Below are 18,918 nucleotides of genomic sequence, written 5' to 3'. Positions count from 1 at the left end.
GCCCACAGTAGAGTCTTGAGATATTTATTTTCAATTTCTTCGAATAAATACCAGTGAGTTGACTTGGAATTGATAATATACATACATATTAAATCATATCAGTCATAATTGTCAAGTCTGTACTCCTACATATTGAATAGAATACAAAATTTTCAAGTGTGTCCCTCCTTTGAGAATATTTTTTCTATATAAATCACCTCCCATCCGATTGTACCTCATGGTAACGTAACTACACTTTGAAATGAACTTCATATTTATTGATTTCTACTTATCATAAGAGCTTTTTTCACTGCTGAGTCATAAAAATTGCTTTCTAGGACATGAAAATGTTCTAAAAATCTTTTTTCTATTTTGGCACAAGAAGGAAAACTGCCAAAGCTTGTGTTTTCTTAAAAGCCTGTGATTTTCCGCATTACTGAATGCATTCAAATTATTGACAAAAAAAGTCAACAATAAAAGCTCAGTCGGTTGACTCAAAAAGTGAGTTTAGATTTCAACGCATTTAAAAAAAAGGCATAATCATAAATTTGAAATTTATTTTCATGAAACGAACGTGCTTACGTCACGCAACATTGAGATGTGACAAGAAAAATTTATGAAAATTCCCTAAAATGATAAAAGTTTTGTGGAAATATTTAGAAAAAAGATTATTTTCCTGCCAAAATGTAACCGAATGCGAAAAGGGATAGCAGGAGATGGAAATGAAAGGAAGCGCGACAAACATGACATGAAAATTAATTAAGGTAAGCTTTTCTCGGGTTTTTGAGCCAAAAGTAAAAAATTTTTCTTTTGCGGGCATTGAATCCTTAACAATCTCATGGGATTCTGTTTACATTTTGACTCACACTCGACATGAATTTTCTATCGACATTCGTCGTCTAATGTTTGATGAAGATCTCACAAGCCATTCTCAAAAACTCTGATCATTTTGTGTACATATGTGAGATGGTGTACGTGTGTATTAATAAATTATCTTTTGAATATCCCTTTCATATGCATACATGCTCATATCTTCATGGATGTGACTAAATATTTTCATTTCTACTCTAATTTTTATCTCAACTTTTATTTTTTGCGAGAGAAGAAAAATGGACAATGCAAAAGGGAACTAGCTAGCTCTAGCAGTGGAATAACTTCAAGTAATCTTTTTTGGCAACGTGACAAAACTTGATTGAATTGACTAAATAAAGTATTGAGTTTAAGAGGCACTGAATGTGATTTTAGGGGGAGTTTGGTGTGTTCGTATGGACTAGAGCTACTGTCTTTGACTTTTGTGAGCTTGACAAAGTTGGTCACGTATATAGTGTAAATTTAGGTATACCTGAAGATTCAGACGTCACACTGGTGTATCGCAAAGTATAGTTTAAGAAGAACCAGTCTGGAGCCTTCAAATTGACTGCCAAATGGAGCTTTGTGTCCCACTGGGTATGCTTATATTAAGTATTCTTACGCAGTTAAACATTAAAGCTACATGTGACTATCAATTGACTGCCAAATGGAGCCTTGATCCAGATTGCAGTCAAGTGGAAGCCAATTGACACTCCAATTGACTGGCGTCTGGCTCAAGGCTCCATTTGACAGTCACTTTGAACCTCATGCACGATCCAGACACCAAGCCAAATCACCAACATTTCATAATTTTCATCAAAAAAGTTCACACCTAAAAGTTCACTTCCTATATATTTTCCTTTTTCCTTCTTCTAAAAACAAGAAAAAAAGGCTATGTAAGGCTTGAGGGAAACATGGCAGAAAAAGTAAAAGTTTAAGTGAGTGAAATAACAATATAAGGAGAAAGTTCGCAAAGCAAGACAAAAATTTGCTGATATTGATTTTTTCCCCATCCTTATTATCATTGCCTTTCTCATTCACTTTTGGTTAATATATATATGAGGAAAATAAATAAAGGAACAAAAAAAAACTTGGGTGTTTTGCGTGTGTGAGTCACGACAAAAGGATAGAATGGAAAATAGAGGAAGTCAGATGAATAAAAGAAGACATATTACCCAAACATATACGAGTGGGTACGAGATATTGTAAATTCACACATCATCAAATCTCTTCTGTATCTCTATATATCTATAACTTCTCCTCCTTTATGCATCATTAGAGAAGCATGTTATCATTAATCAAGTCGGTTGTCTCAATGCTCACTACCATTGTTTAACGCTCTTAATGAAGTGTAATCGAAATGAAATCATTGAAAAACATCATGAAATACCTCGTGCTAGTCTTGAATTTATGTATATTTATCTTTCATCTCGTTTTCTGTGTATGAATGTGTGTGTGTGTGTATAAGTCTCTGTGTCTTATCTGTCAGCAAATTTTCATCTTTGATTTATGATACTTTACATTATATCTTATGCTATTTTTACTACACATCTACACATTTTATATGATACAATCATGCGAGTATCCTTGAAAAGGTTTTTTGTCGGAACTGCTCTGTTGAATTCGTGGATTTTTGTCTCGGGAGGAAATTTTTTTGAAGAGTTAGGGTTATTGAGTAGATGGCTGTGAATAAGGAAATGTGGTAAAATCTGCATAATCTCGAGCAAGTCGACTCTCTAGTTCAATGAGTCCATTTAAGCTAGTCAGGTATCTAAGTCGGATTCAGTATGACAGCAGAAATCAACTTTTAGGGTTCTCGAACTGGACATTAACTTACCATCAACTGGTTGGGTAGCCAAACTGTTCTCGACATTCCTAAGATCGTGTTGAGGTCCAGCAGTACATCGTGAATTATTATTTGAGAAGCACAACTCCAAAATCACATTCCATCCCTACAAAAACACCAAAGTTATTGTGACAGACTGAACAAAAATCTCCAAATAAGAAAATATAGCTTTTTGTTGAAAATTCTGACAAAACTTTCACATTTGTAGCTGGTCTACTTCATTCTCCTTCTACTTTTGACTAATGGATGTGGGAATGGGAATTTGAGTAAAGTACTCATCATTGTGTATAGGTAAATATATTACGAATATGTGTCTATAGACACAAAAATAAACACACATATCATGTCAGAGAAATTTTTATAAAAAAAAACACTTAAGTTCTTGCTACATGTCATTTTCAAAAGGTTGCCATCTACTTATTCTATTCTCTTTTTTTTCAAAATATATGACTTGATTCCTCTTCAGTGATAGTTGAATAAAAAGAAACTTCTTCATACTTTACAGACATTCCATTATGAGTTCCATAAATGCACTTTAAATTTTAGAAAGGTTGAGCCACAACAAATTATATCATAACTTATGAAAAAGTACCCTCATAAGCTCTGAGAGATGGTGCGGCTTATTGTTTTTTAAAAAATTCTTTTTTTCTTTTACCTCAAAGAGAAAGCTTGTTCAAGTTGAGTGGTGGGAATAAGAAGAAATAATTTCTTCAAAGTATGCAATTAATTAGTAAAAGTAAAGGCAAAAGAACTTTTTTGTGTTGTGTATTTTAAAGTTTTTAACTCTTTTTAATAATTATAATTGAAGAAAGTGCCAACAGGACTTGAAATATACTTTAATTAATATTGTTATGTAACATTTGGATCTGGTGATGTCATGTGCATTGTTCTAATTCTTGTAAAATTACCAATACTCTATATCAGTGATGGGCAACCTTTTAGACACACCGAAGTGATAAATTTCGACCGAAACAGCACCAGACATAAGTTTAGCGACAAAACGGTTTTCCTCCATTTTTAGATGCAGTGATTGAGTGATCAGTCTCAATAAGGACTCAAACTTACGTTTTCACAAATAAATGACACAGATATCCGGTCAATTACCAAACTATTCGACCATAGAGACCTTATTCTTGCACTGGTACATTTGCATGTATATGACTCAATACCTCAAATTGCACTCAGTTCAGACACTCCAATCTCTAAACTCAAGTATAGACAAATCAGATTAAATAATAAGTTTATCAATCTTATTAAAATGAACATTAGGAGATTAGAGTTAAATTCAGAGGTTATATACCAATTTTCATTAAAATATGCTATGATTAACTGAAAAATAAATTTAAAAAAGCTAAAATTTTAATTTAAAAGCTTTGAGCAAACCATAAAATACAAAGCTCCTATCAAACAGCTTCCATTCAAAGTTGAACTAATTAAATATTCATCTCATTTTACCTGTGTTTAATAATGTTTCATACTACAGAAGCTTGATTCAGTAAAATGAATCAAAAGCTTTCCAAAAACTGTTCAAAAAGTAATTTTTTTTATGTTTAATTTTCAATAGTGATTGTATAGTGCAAATGGACTGATATTGACTTTGAGTTTGTAACTACTTTTTGGCTTCATGGTTAAATAGCTATGCAGCAAAGGGGATTTATATTTAAAATGACCGAAATACATTAAAGTTGCAGGATGTTATTCATTTTTAGAAATGAAAGTAACTTTTATGGAAGCAATATAAGGTACAGTTCTACAAAATGATATTTTGGAATCAATTTTAAACATTTTTTGAGTAAAATACTTGCGTAGATGAACAGCTTTTGAGTATTTACTAGTTTTAATGATTTATAGCTCAATTTCTAATTCTCACTGTATATAACACAGTTGATTCAGTTAGATATTTTAGTCCAATCTGACAGTGCATCTACCACTGCAATTACACCCTAAAAATCCAATTTTTTGATCAATTTTACACTTTTAAACTAAATATTCCATTAAAAAATCCTTAAATTAATCATCAATTCCATTAAATGAATATTCCCCACTTTTATAAAGAGAAAAGTTGTTCCCTAAAAATATAAATATCCAACTCGTGAATGAAAGCGTTCAATTTTCGCGCATTGAATCTTTTGTTAAAATAAAAAAAGTTTTGTTAAGTCTCTTAAAAGATTTAAGGGAATGAAGAAAAGTTGTAAGTATAACGAATATTACGTAACATAAATACACTTACTTGCAAAAATAAGTTCTTTCATTTGTTCCATCGCTTTAAGTTGGGCACTTTTTTTTCGATGATGTAGAAATTTTTTTTTTTCTGCAGATGATGCATTAAAAATATTGAAAGGAAATTTCTAAAGAAATTGAGAAGAAATAAGCTTTTGAAAAGTGGGTTGATGCAAAATTCAGGTATCGAATTCTTTTGTGATTTTAGAAAAATCTGGAATTCAATTTATTAAAGATTGTTCAAAATCATTGGATGAATATTGGAATGGGAATTGTACAGAACTTTCTATTATCAACTTGTCTCCTTTTCATTCATAAAATGGAAAGATTGTATTGAATTTTACACGTAAATTAGGATCTAATATTGGAATTGTAAGCTACTATCTTAGCAAATAAACATTCCGACAAGTGTTTAACCTGGATTGGTGTAGTAAGCAAATATGCGAAGTAAGTAAGCAAATATATTAAATACAGCTATTAAACAAAGAAATAGCCCGTTAAACATATGCTTTCTCGAAATCCTGGTCCCGAAAAATTTTCCGGATCGGGATCGGGATTGAAATTTTCGGTGTGATTTGGTTCCCGATTAGGGATATCCGCATACTTAAACACTTACAATCAGTCACTATCCTCATTTCTTTCTCAATTCAAAATGACCCAAATTTTAGTTTTTTGTCATCACTTCCCCTTACTCAAAAAATTCTAGTTTTGCCACTCAACATAGTATTTTTAGAATATTCATCCATAATTTATCATTTTTTCCATGCATAACAAAATTATTATTAATATTGATGAAGTTAGTCATGTGATTTTGAATATTTTTACTAACTTTTATGAATTTTATTGACCTATATAAACAAGTGAATTCATTGCAAATAAAAATGTTCATGAAAACGTAAAAATTTATCTAAAAATTTATTATAACATGCCTCAACCATTAAACAGCAGTTGACAATTCTTATTAAAATTCAATCCCATTAAAGTATTTCATTTCCATTTAAATATCAACTCAAGGAGCAAAAAAGCAAACAGCTTCCGACGCACACAAAATTGATTTCTCATAAGATCAGAATGACACAATGAGAAACTTTTATTCGAAGCTTAATGAAGAGATTGTTATTATAAAGAAATGGTTATGGAAAAAGTTTTGAAGAAAGCCATAATTTCTTATATCTCTGAATATCAAGATATTTTTTTTTCATATCCTTCTTCTTGTTTGTTACTCGTTTTGAAAAAAAAAAAATAGCAAGTTCAGTGATTTCACTTCTTATTCACTGATTCAATGCAATTTCATTAAGCAACGACCTAGAAAGTTTGGATCTAGTTACGTAAGGAAAATTCTTGTGCATTTTCTCATTTCATTTTTAATGTTTCTTTTTTTTCATTTCCAAGTAAAAGTTGAGCTGGAAAAAATAATTGAAAGTTCATTAAAAAATTCTTTACTTGAATTCGCAACATCCATTTTATTAATGAAAAAGTTGAGCTTTGAAATTTCATTTCTCTTTTTTTTCAGTAATAATAAAAAGGAACACTTCCAGTCGTTTAACTTTAATGCCTCAAAAGACTTTTCTTTCACTCTTTTTGCCTTTACCATAGCTTCTGTTGCAGAAAATTGCAGAATATGAGGACACAGAAAAAAAAAAGTTTCATTTTAAATGCAGGAAATTTATTATAAGCAAGCTGGGTTGTCATCTGTGTTTATAAATTCTCGGTAAGCTTTTCATTTGTATCTGCTCGGATATAAGGAGGAAATGCATGTAATAAGGCACTTGAGTACTGCAAAAACGTACGAACTTTGAGAACGTATTTAAAATTTAAACTAGACAATAGATTTGTGACTTTTTAAGCTATTTTAACAGTTTTTGGATTAAAAATTTAAAACAATTTAAAGCTTACCGTCTTCTTTTGAATATGGAAAGCAGGAAATGGCTTCAAAGTTAATCCAATCATCCTTAATCTAAACTATAAGTGCTTAACGCGACGTACTCAACTCATTTCAAACTTAGATTCAATTCCTGTCATGTTAAATCCAACTCTGTGAGCAAAAAAAAAAAATTAATTTCAATTTCAACGATATTAAAGAATTCCTTTTTCAACTCGCACCAAACAAGTATCAACATAAAATGTCAACTGCTCATTTTGGGCTTATAAATTTTAACGAAACATTTTGTGGCGATTGTCACAACAACAAAATGAAATTTTTTTTATATTTCTTTCAGTTTATTAATATTTTTTTCCATTCATATGAAAATATTTGTGGATATCCATGGCGAACAGTGAGTATAGTCGCTGAAAAGGGGGTGTATATGAGAATGATGTTATTTACTTACTTACTTCACTGGCTGTATAGATCAATTATGGTTCATTACTTCCCTAAGATGTTGGCTGAAACTGGATCTATCGCTGGCTACCGCTTGCTAATTTCCAATACAAAATGCAGCTTTTTGACTGTCTTCAGGATCTTTTGCCACCCACAAAGGATATTCAATCAATATAATTAAGAATCCTTAGTCTTCTGAGCATGCTCAATACATATTCGGGTAAATTTTGCTTATTTTTCCCATATTTTTTATATTTTTGATGTGCGAACTTTCGGTCGATGCTTCCACGAGTTCATAATTCACATTCATAAAAAAAAACTATGAAACAAATGGTTTGAACATGAGAAAAAGAAATTGTCTGGGTGATGGTAATGCACAATTTTCGTAAATAGCATGATAACGACGAGGAATATCATCCATACGTGGATGAAACATTTCAAGAACATTTGTTACAACCTTTTTTTCTGTGTATATAAATTATTATTGTATAAAACTACACTGTAATGAACGTCTTTGCCTGCATCGAAGAGATAAAAATAAAAGAAACAAAAAAAGTTTTTTTCACTTTTCGAATAGTAAAAAAAAAGGAAAACAAAAAGAAGAACCCAAAAAAGGCAATAAACTATTCATGAATAAAGTAAAGACAGAGTCAAAGTTTATGATTCGGCAATGCTATCTGATATTTTTACAACCGGCACTTCCAATTTTATTTATAGTTTATTCAATTTTTGTGGTGTTTGTTTCATAGGTTTTTGAAGGTTTCATGAATAATTTCCTAAAGAAAATTGAAATTTGGAGCAAAAATTCAAGGGTTAGACACTAAAAAAATGTAGGAATTGAAAAAAATAAAAAAGTTTCAATTTTAGTGTCTTAATCAGTGTGTGTACCTGGACAAAAATGAATGTAATCTGGCACTAACCTTAACAGACAAAGAGCTTGTTTTGATGGTACAGAACGATACCTAAAAGCGGTATATTTGCCTAGGGTAAGTAAATCCCTAACAGACAATAAACATGCTTTCGAGAGGTTCACCTAACATATACTAGTTGAGCATGCTCAAAAGCGTTGCTCTCAGCATTTTCTGCTCTTTAGACCACGCAATTACTTTGCTTGGGCAAAAAGCCGCCATCAGACACCTACTTGGGCATCTATAATGCCAAAACTAAAAACAGTTTCTAAATAAAATTCATTGAAATTAGAAAAACTTAATTTTAGACATAAAATGCGTCTAATTTCAATGTTCTACGCCGTTATACGTCACTACCTCCCATAACTGATCAACTAATACTTCCTCTAATAAATTGTATCTCCAGATAATGATATTACTGACATTTATCACGTAAACTTTTAATTAGACAAAATGACAATAACATGACAAAAGTTTTCGTCTTCCCAACAATGTAAAAGAAAGCCTCACTCACGCAGATCTTTTTGACAAAAAAAAAAGTTTCCATCTCCCAATATCATTATCATTATTATTTCTTTGAATCTAAGTACTTAAGAGATCTCATTGGATTTTATGATGAGAGCTTATCGTTTTATTTTCATTGAAAAAGCTCGAAAGAGACATTTTTTTTGTGCTGCTTATGCCACTCGACTCACCGCTTTTTATTCATTGAGATATTTAGACATAAAAAAAGCGATTCGTGCATGATACTATAACGACTCATAAAAACGCTAATTTTTCACAAAAAAATAAAAAAAAAGCATTTTCAAAAAAACTCATACACAAAAGAAAGTTATTAGAGAATAAGGCGAACATGGATGACCTATAAATCTTTTTAATGATCTCATTGAAGAAGCGCTTGAGTCAATTTAATGAAATAAAGAGGCACTTTTTACCCAATGAAATTGCTCGTGAGGGAAAAATTTCAAATGGCCTCGAAAAATCACAAAAATGAATTGCTTTGCTCTGCTTTTTTTGTGCCTTTATTATTATGATTATCTGACTTTTTCTCCTTTCGTTTCGTGAAAAAAGCCACTTTTTTTGGAAAACAATTGCACATTTTTTGTTTTGTGTGTTCAAAGCTGTTTTTTGCTTGCCTTTTTATTGTCGTTATTTATATACTTATCGTATTATGAATTGCTAAATTACATCCTGAAAAAAAAAATTGAAATACAGTACTTGAGAGCGTTTTGCTGTGAATGGCAATATGTATGGTTGGGAAGGTGAAGACGAAGAGGAAATATAACAATCACCAATGGAAACATTTAGGCAGAAATATTTTGAATGGATTCATAAAAGTTTTAAGTTTGATGGCAGTTTTTGTTGAAGTTAATTCAATTTTGTGTTTTTATGGCTTGATCTTGAATATTTGTTGTTGGAATGTGCTTTTCATGCTGTGATGGAGATTTCGGAAAGCTTTTTGGCTTCTTCTATTCTGATCTAATTTGAGTATCCAATTGCATAGCGATAAAGTTTTTTTATTTTAAACTCCAAATTAGGAACTTCCGACTTGAAATCTCATATTTCGTAATGGTTATTTAGTTCTGATGATACAGTTGACTGGAAAATGATATTTTTTTAGTATTCAACGTTTTTAGCAATGCTGTACAATCCCTTATAATTCTTAAAAGGCCCAGTCTTATGAGCTGGAGACACTGCGATTAGCAATCAGTTGTACCACACAACAGCAGTTTTTAGTGTAATTTGAACCACTTGCAAGTATCTTCTTTGTATAACTAGCAGTGGAGACACATAATGTACCTCAAAACTGCACCCAGCAAATTATCTTTGGCATGTATGTGAGGCCAACGTTCTCCCATTCAGGTCACTGATGCCATTTCACCGTTGGATCTCTAATAAGCTCTATGACAATGTCCAAGCAGCACGTGAATCTGACAAAATTTCCAAAGGACACAGAATAGGATGTATAAAGTCACAATATCAGTTATAATGAAAAAGCAACAGAGTTAAATTGTCATCTACATAATTCTATTGTCTTGCATAAATTATCATACTTATAAAAATGTAAATATGAGAAATTGTGCAGTAACATTCGTGTACAATTTTTATTTTATACTGAGCATAACTTTTTTAATTTACATGTGGTAAAATTTTTAACTTACTGTTGTTTGTTTATTGCATAAAAGCACTTTATAGTATTATTTATTCATCCCTATGTTATCTTGCATCCGTAAAATGCATGCATGTGATTTTATGCGCACTCTTTTGATGATAACAAATATAGAGCAAGAAAAAAAATTAAATAAAAGCTTGAAAAAGTCACTTGAAGAATAAAAGCAGAGCTTACGATGCAGTAGCTAAAGATAAAAAGTTCTCTCGTTTTTTTTGAAGAGCTATAAAATTTAAATTAAATAAAAAAAAATATGGAAAAACTTAGTTTTTTATTCATATTTATTTATGATAAAATTATGAAGTCTTCTACTCGTAACTTTTACATTTTTTATCAGCATTCATTGACATTAATGAAATTTTATGGTATGAAATTGTAAAACATCATTTTTTATTATAATTTAATCTGAGGTTGATTTTTTAAATTTCACTACAAGCTTAAAAATAAAGTTCTGTTGCCATGTTACTCTCGCTTATTTCATGACAGGATTCATTTACGATGAAATTTCATGAATGGAAATTCTCTCGCAAATGTCAAATAACATATCAAATTATGTGTTTCATATCTAAAATAATTCCGGAATTCTCTTGTGCAATGTAAGGAGCCCGAGCGACACAAATGAGGAAGGCTTTGGCAAAAGAGTTTTATTTATGCTTTTTGGTTAACACTAACTGGAAGCTGCCTATTTTTGGCAGTCATATGAACTGTGGAAACTTCATTAATCAAGGTCTTCAAAACTGACTTTCTGAACGGTAAAATTGCCCGTGGACGCCCAAAGAACTCTTGGAAGGAAGCTAGAGATAGGATTGCACTTGGTATCGGAAATTGGCAAGTGGAAGCCAGTGATAGAGCCAGCTTCAGACGACTCCTGTGGGAGGTCATGGATCACAATTGATCTGTACGACCAGCGAAGTAAGTAAGTAAGTATGGACGCTAAATAGAGGCAGCTTACATTTTTTACGATGCCTTGAAAGCTGACCCTTCTTAATTTGTGTCGCCCGGGTAGAAAAACTTGCTTTCATGTTGAAATCTAATGAATGGATACTAGTATGTACTTTGATGTAAACATCAAAAGCAAATTGTAAAGAGTTATTAAATTTTGTTGAACTTTAAGTTTAAATTTGATTGTTGAAGTTATTTATAGGTTTATTTTAGACCTGTACTGGAGTTTTCATTCATAATTCAATGAAAAGCATTAAGACATGAATTTTTGAAATATTGAATGGAAGTCAAAAAGTTGAATTTATAAAAGAAAGCTCTAGAACTACAAAATGGCTCAAATGAACTCTAGATAGGAACGTATTCGGAGTATGTGGTTTATGGCTCGAACCTTCTCCACTTTCATCGACAACCTCACTTCTTATGTTTAATACCTATTGACAATTTAGAACTGATGAATTGAAAATTTTATGGATGTGGGTGTATCCTTATAATTGTTTTTGAAACAGATACTCTCATTCATACTTAATTTAATTCAATAATAATTGACATGATCACATGAAGCACAATTCAACCCACATTCCCAACTCATTTTTTTTAATTATTAAACGCTTTTTTATTGACTTGCTCTGTTGGTCATGATCAAATCTTGCGATCGATTTTTCGACCACTTCCACTGCTCCAAATGAGCTAAAAAATTTTTCACGTGTGTATTCTCGATGACAATGCAATATTTGAGCATTTATAAATCACAAAAATGCTTAATTATGCTTTAATTAATATAATAACATTATATATGGGAAAAAAATCCAAAGTCAATCATGCATATTTTTAATTTGCATGAACTAGACTAATAATAAAGCTGAAAACCAGTTTTTATAGTTCATTGCGTATTGATTTATAATACCAAGCATTAGTTAAAGTACAATTCATCTCTTTTTAAGATATTTATGAAAGAGAAAAAAATTCATAAGTAATTTTCTCACGGATATTCCTAGTAAAAATTCAAAATTCAAAAAACCGTTACAGTTTGAATCTCAAACAATCGTTATTGGATCTTGAAATATCGTATAAATATGGTTCTGGGTGTTACTGGATCTTGTTATACTGTATGTATATGATCCTGGATGTTACTGGATCTTGTTATACTGCATGTATATGATCCTGGATGTTACTGGATCTTGATATACTGCATGTATATTATCCTGGATGTTACTGGATCTTGTTATACTGTATGTATATGATCCTGGATGTTACTGGATCTTGATATACTGCATGTATATGATCCTGGATGTTGCTGGATCTTGTTATACTGCATATATATGATCCTAGATGTTACTGGATCTTGTTATACTGCATGTATATGATCCTGGATGTTACTGAATCTTGATATACTGCACGTATATTATCCTGGATGTTACTGGATCTTGTTATACTGCATGTATATGATCCTGGATGTTACTGGATCTTGTCATACTGCATATATATGATCCTGGATCTTACTGGATCTTGTTATACTGCATGTATATTATCCTGGATGTTACTGGATCTTGTTATACTGCATATATATGATCCTGGATCTTACTGGATCTTGTTATACTGCATGTATATTATCCTGGATGTTACTGGATCTTGTTGTACTGCATATAAATGATCTTGGATTGCAAAATACGACTGTTGTAAGGTTTCAATACAAATTCGACTATACTTCACAAGACTAAAAGACAGTATGTTGTGGGGTTTTTGTATAAAATTTCAATATTTTATGAGATCAAAAATCTTTTGCTTTCGAGAGATGTTCATGTCATAAACTAACTTTATCTTCATAAGTTACTTGTTGATCTATAGACTGCACATAAATCAAAATATGTCATCACTATTTGAATTCGAAGTCGGACGAACGAAGCAAAGCGAAGTGGAGTCCGACAATCCTGTGTCCTAATAACAGTCGGGCGAACGAAGCGAAGCGAAGTGGAGTCCGACACTCCTGTGACCTAATAATAGTCGGGCGAACGAAGCGAAGCGAAGTGGAGTCCGACACTCGTGTGACCTAATAATAGTCGGGCGAACGAAGCGAAGCGAAGTGGAGTCCGACACTCCTGTGACCTAATAATAGTCGGGCGAACGAAGCGAAGCGAAGTGGAGTCCGACACTCCTGTGACCTAATAATAGTCGGGCGAACGAAGCGAAGTGAAGTGGAGTCCGACACTCCTGTGACCTAATAATGGTCGGGCGAACGAAGCGAAGCGAAGTGGAGTCCGACACTCGTGTGTCCTAATAAAAGTCGGGCGAACGAAGCGAAGCGAAGTGGAGTCCGACACTCCTGTGACCTAATAATAGTCGGGCGAACGAAGCGAAGCGAAGTGGAGTCCGACACTCGTGTGATCTAATAATAGTCGGGCGAACGAAGCGAAGCGAAGTGGAGTCCGACACTCGTGTGACCTAATAATAGTCGGGCGAACGAAGCGAAGCGAAGTGGAGTCCGACACTCGTGTGACCTAATAATAGTCGGGCGAACGAAGCGAAGCGAAGTGGAGTCCGACACTACTGTGACCTAATAACAGTCGGGCGAACGAAGCGAAGCGAAGTGGAGTCCGACACTACTGTGTCCTAATAACAGTCGGGCGAACGAAGCGAAGCGAAGTGGAGTCCGACACTACTGTGACCTAATAACAATCGGGCGAACGAAGCGAAGCGAAGTGGAGTCCGACACTCCTGTGTCCTAATAACAGTCGGGCGAACGAAGCGAAGCGAAGTGGAGTCCGACACTACTGTGTCCTAATAACAGTCGGGCGAACGAAGCGAAGCGAAGTGGAGTCCGACACTACTGTGACCTAATAACAATCGGGCGAACGAAGCGAAGCGAAGTGGAGTCCGACACTCCTGTGTCCTAATAACAGTCGGGCGAACGAAGCGAAGCGAAGTGGAGTCCGACACTACTGCGACCTAATAACAGTCGGACGAGCGAAGCGAAATCCGACAACCCCTGTGATCCGAGCGAAGCTCGAACTTAAGCAGTTCGAACGCAGTTCGGACTTGGTTGAGCGAAGCTCACAAATTTTTGCGACCTGAACGGAGCGAAGCGAGTGAAGGCGTGAAAATTTTCCCACATCTAATGTCCTGTGATCTAAAAACAGTCGGACGAGCGAAGCGAAATCCGACAACCCCTGTGATCCGAGCGAAGCTCGAACTTAAGCAGTTCGAACGCAGTTCGGACTTGGTTGAGCGAAGCTCACAAATTTTCCCACATCTAATGTCCTGTGATTTAAAAACAGTCGGACGAGCGAAGCGAGATCCGACAACACCTGTTATCTATATCAACAATCATTCCAACAATCGATTAAAATTAATTATTTAGTGATTTGACTAAAAAGAAGTAAATAAAATAAATTAAAAAACTTTTTAAAAAAAACGCTTTTTTAAAAAAACTAAAACAGATGTAAAAAAAACTTGCGAAAAAATACTTGATCCCTAAGACTAAAAACAAAGCGATCTAAAAAGTAAATTAAAAAAACTTTTTAAAAAAAACGCTTTTACCTTAAAAAAAAAAAAAACGAAAAAAAATGCTCTAAAAAAGTAGAAAATAAAATAAATTGACGCTTTATAAAATTTGGAAATATAAATATTTCTTGAGACAATCAAAACTCAAAAATTTTCCCAAAATATAGCGATGGAGTACAAGAACTCAACGACTAAAAAGCGTGGGGCGTAAACGAAAGATTAATTTAGTTCTTAAGTTTGTAATTTGACCGCCCCACGCTTTTTTAGTCGTTGAGTTCTTGTACTCCATCGCTATATTTTGGGAAAATTTTTGAGTTTTGATTGTCTCAAGAAATATTTATATTTCCAAATTTTATAAAGCGTCAATTTATTTTATTTTCTACTTTTTTAGAGCATTTTTTTTCGTTTTTTTTTTTTATTTTTTAAGGTAAAAGCGTTTTTTTTAAAAAGTTTTTTTAATTTACTTCTTTTTAGATCGCTTTGTTTTTAGTCTTAGGGATCAAGTATTTTTTCGCAAGTTTTTTTTACATCTGTTTTAGTTTTTTTAAAAAAGCGTTTTTTTTAAAAAGTTTTTTTATTCAATCATCTTTAGTCGCCACACGAGTTCAAAATTAATCAAAGTGGCACCAAATTAATTCAAGATTTTCATTTCATGTCACGATTGATCCATAACTGACTGATAATTTTTGACTGATAGATACTTAATTCCTTAAAATAAAACTTCCACATGAGCAGTTCTTCAGAAATGATTTGAATTCTAATCAAGATTATCATTGTCTCATGAAAATAAATTTTGCTTTAAGCTGAAAGCTATAGTCATGTCACATTCTGTCGCATTGTGTCCATCATTGTTAGAATTATTTAGAGAAAAAAATCAGAAAAATTCATTCTTCATATTTACATTGTATACAAGAAAAAAATAACAATTCCGGAATTCACAATCCATAGATGCAAAAAGAGAGAATTTCCATTTCAAATTTGCGAACAATGGATGAATAATGTCTCATTCCACACGAAGTTAGTCATACAAATTTGCTGTATATATAGAATAATTTTTCTTTTAACATCGCAGCAATGTCACAGTTAACTCACTTGTTATCTTATTTCTCTACTTCCCCTAAATCGTCAGTATATTTGGAACATGAATGACTGAATGTTTTTACATTTTCGTTGCTTTAAGCAGAATTTCGACAATTTCAGATTTTTGCATTTCTTTTTCTATTTGCATGACGAGTTTACTAGTGTCAGTTCCTTTTTTAAGATCTTTCATCTGTTTTAAACAAAGACTTGGATATTGATGATCATTAAAAATCCATGGAGTGTCTCTGAATCCATTACTAACTGTAGGTTAACTGGAATTCTTGAGATCCGTTCTCTACAAAGCAAAACATGAAAGGATATCGGATATCATTGAGAATTACGTCGGAAAGTTACAAGCGAATTTCAAAAGAACGCTATGGTCTGATATGCAATCACTCGTTAAGCACTTATTAAACCACGAAACATCCTAGTGTTTTCCGTGGTAAATGTTCTGAGTAGAATTTCAGGTCATGTTTGCTTGAAATCCCGTTGCTCATTTAGTCGACCTAGTCATGAAACTCGGTTCGTGTACTGAGTTTAACATTGAAATCTTATGCACAGCATGTGTAGATTTACAAGTTTTTCAGCATATGGTGACTATACTGTATCTGTACCAACGAATTGAGAATGCTGTTGTCTTTGTGTTGCATAATTCTATTAAGTGGTTAGGATTACTCTTTGGTCTTTAGAATTAAAGAGTATGGCTTGAAAGATAGTGAACCGCAGTATTTCTAGGTTTAAATTCTGATACACATTGTTCTAACTTATCATAATCCCGAGAAAACGACTTTAGAGAACCTAAAAATTGCGCTATGCATCCATATCCATACAATCATTTCATCCATCCAATTCCTTCTTTTTCTACTTCCTCCCAGTTCTTTTTCTAAACGCATCTCATCTCAAAAGGAATTTTCTTTTCTCTTTAACTTTCCTTTATGTATATATAGACGAGTGAATGGATGGATGAATGTTACTTCTTTTGCTTTTTGTTTGCATTTCACTTGAAAGAGAAGGAATTTAATAAACTTTGTAATTTAAGAATGCTAAAAACTTTTGCTTTATGATGAAAATGATCATATACTTTAAAGGGATGTGCTTAAATGGATATATGTGAATAAACATACTCATTCGATGTGAATAATAGTCTCATGAACTTTTCATCATGACGGAAAACTTTTCAAGATAAATTCACATTACATAAATGCTCTTTAAATGTGATTTAAGGTTCATGCTGTGTGGGATTTTGAAGTAGGAAGCTTCAGGAATGAACTTTTTTTGAATTTTATGAAAGGATATTATTTATGCTGAATTTATTTGAATTAGGAAACCTTCAATATAATCATCGCAACCACATGCTACATCACCAATCAATATATACCTACACCTCAAATATTTTGAAGCCTACATAAATTTCAATGGTTTTATGTCACAAGGAGTGTTTGTATGGCAGAAAAAATATTAATTTCAAAATCGGAATTCTTTTTAAAATTAAGGGTTATATGTCAGTGAGTTTGATATACAATAAGCTAATCCAGTCTAGTTGAATCTGTTTAATATAAATCTCAAGCAGTGCTCGAAATCGACACGAATTTTATATGAAATTGAGTCGACTTTTCCACAAAAAATCCGAGTTGACTTCGAGCTCTGATCACAAGTACACTTGATTAGGGTAATATTTAATATGAGAACTGCTATGGCATACTTGAATGGACAATTTGACAAAATGTCAAGTTAACAAGTAGACCTAATGTCGACTAATGACGAATTTTAAAGGAATGTTGTGTAGAAAGTGTCATTAATCGACCATAGGTCTATTTAATCGCTAGACGTCGTTTTAAGTTGCCCATTTGGAATACTTGCATCCTTTCACACCAATATCCCTACCCAATTAACCACAATACCATCACCAAAGCCCTCTTAACACCACAAACTTCACAGTCGTTCCACTTTCTAACAAATCCAACTGCAAGGACATGTAAATTCAAATAAATTCCATCAAATATAGAAAATGTGAAGGTTTTTGATTTGTTATTGAAATGAATACAATTTGCATTGCATTTACCAAAGAAAAAAAAGCTAAAAGGAATTGCACACAAGAAAAAAATTGTGATATTTAAATAGTTGTTAGGAGTGAATAAAAAAAAGATTCATTTTTATCTCAAAAACTTCTTCATTTTACTTCCAACAGAAAAAGCAAAAAAAGGGAGGAAAAAGTAAACAGAATTCATTTCCTTCATGAATATTTTATATCATCACGATGCATTTATAGAGTGTTTAGAGAAGGAAGAAATGTAAAGCATTTTTTATGCTTCATGCAACTTTTTTTTTTAATGCCACGGTATAAAGGTCAATTTTATGAAAGCAAAAAGCTTCTTTATTCTTGTGAAATAAATTTTCTCACTGTATTCAGCATCGAATGCATAAAGAAGATTGATTGTATGCAGAAAAAGCATGGAAATTTTTATTTTTATTTAAATTGAAGTAAATGTAAATTATATACAGCAGATCTTTTAAAGAGGAACTTGATAAGAACAAGAGATGAGAAAAATGAATTTAACTGCTGTAGATTAAAATTAATTAAGTGCTTGAGTCATGCAATTTGCATACATTTAGGAGATTTAAAGTGCGCAGAATGAGATTTAGTTTTGTCTTATTTTCTTTGAAGTAAATGGAAAATTTTTCTAGTTTGCAGTGAGGGATTTTGTAAGTGTAGGTGAAGTGCATTCGAGAAACTGAGATACTGAGACGCATAGCTTTGAGAGCTTTAGAGTAATTGCTCTCCTACTCACCATTGAACAAGTTTCCATTGACTAATTGTGTGTTTAATTCCTACTTACTTACTAACTTCCTTAGCAGACGCGCACGTGGGTTAATTGCTGCTCGGAGATAACGTCTAAAGTTGACTCTTCCCTCGAATAACTTCTGGCAATTTAAAATGTTAAGGAGTTTAGTGTCATTTTCTACACAATCAATTTAGGAATTTTTTCGTTTCATGTTTAATTCTTGGGATGAAAATTCACTTGATGACATTAGTTAGGGTGTTCATCTGCTGTATTTTTGCCCAGATGCTGATGTCCTTTTAACTGTAATAATGCCAAACTTAGAA

Source organism: Chironomus tepperi, unplaced genomic scaffold (genome assembly GCF_022539635.2).
Source record: "Chironomus tepperi strain 1889 unplaced genomic scaffold, CSIRO-AGI_Ctep_v1 contig_11, whole genome shotgun sequence".
Classification (NCBI taxonomy): domain Eukaryota; kingdom Metazoa; phylum Arthropoda; class Insecta; order Diptera; family Chironomidae; genus Chironomus; species Chironomus tepperi.
This window is presented reverse-complemented; position numbering follows the sequence as displayed.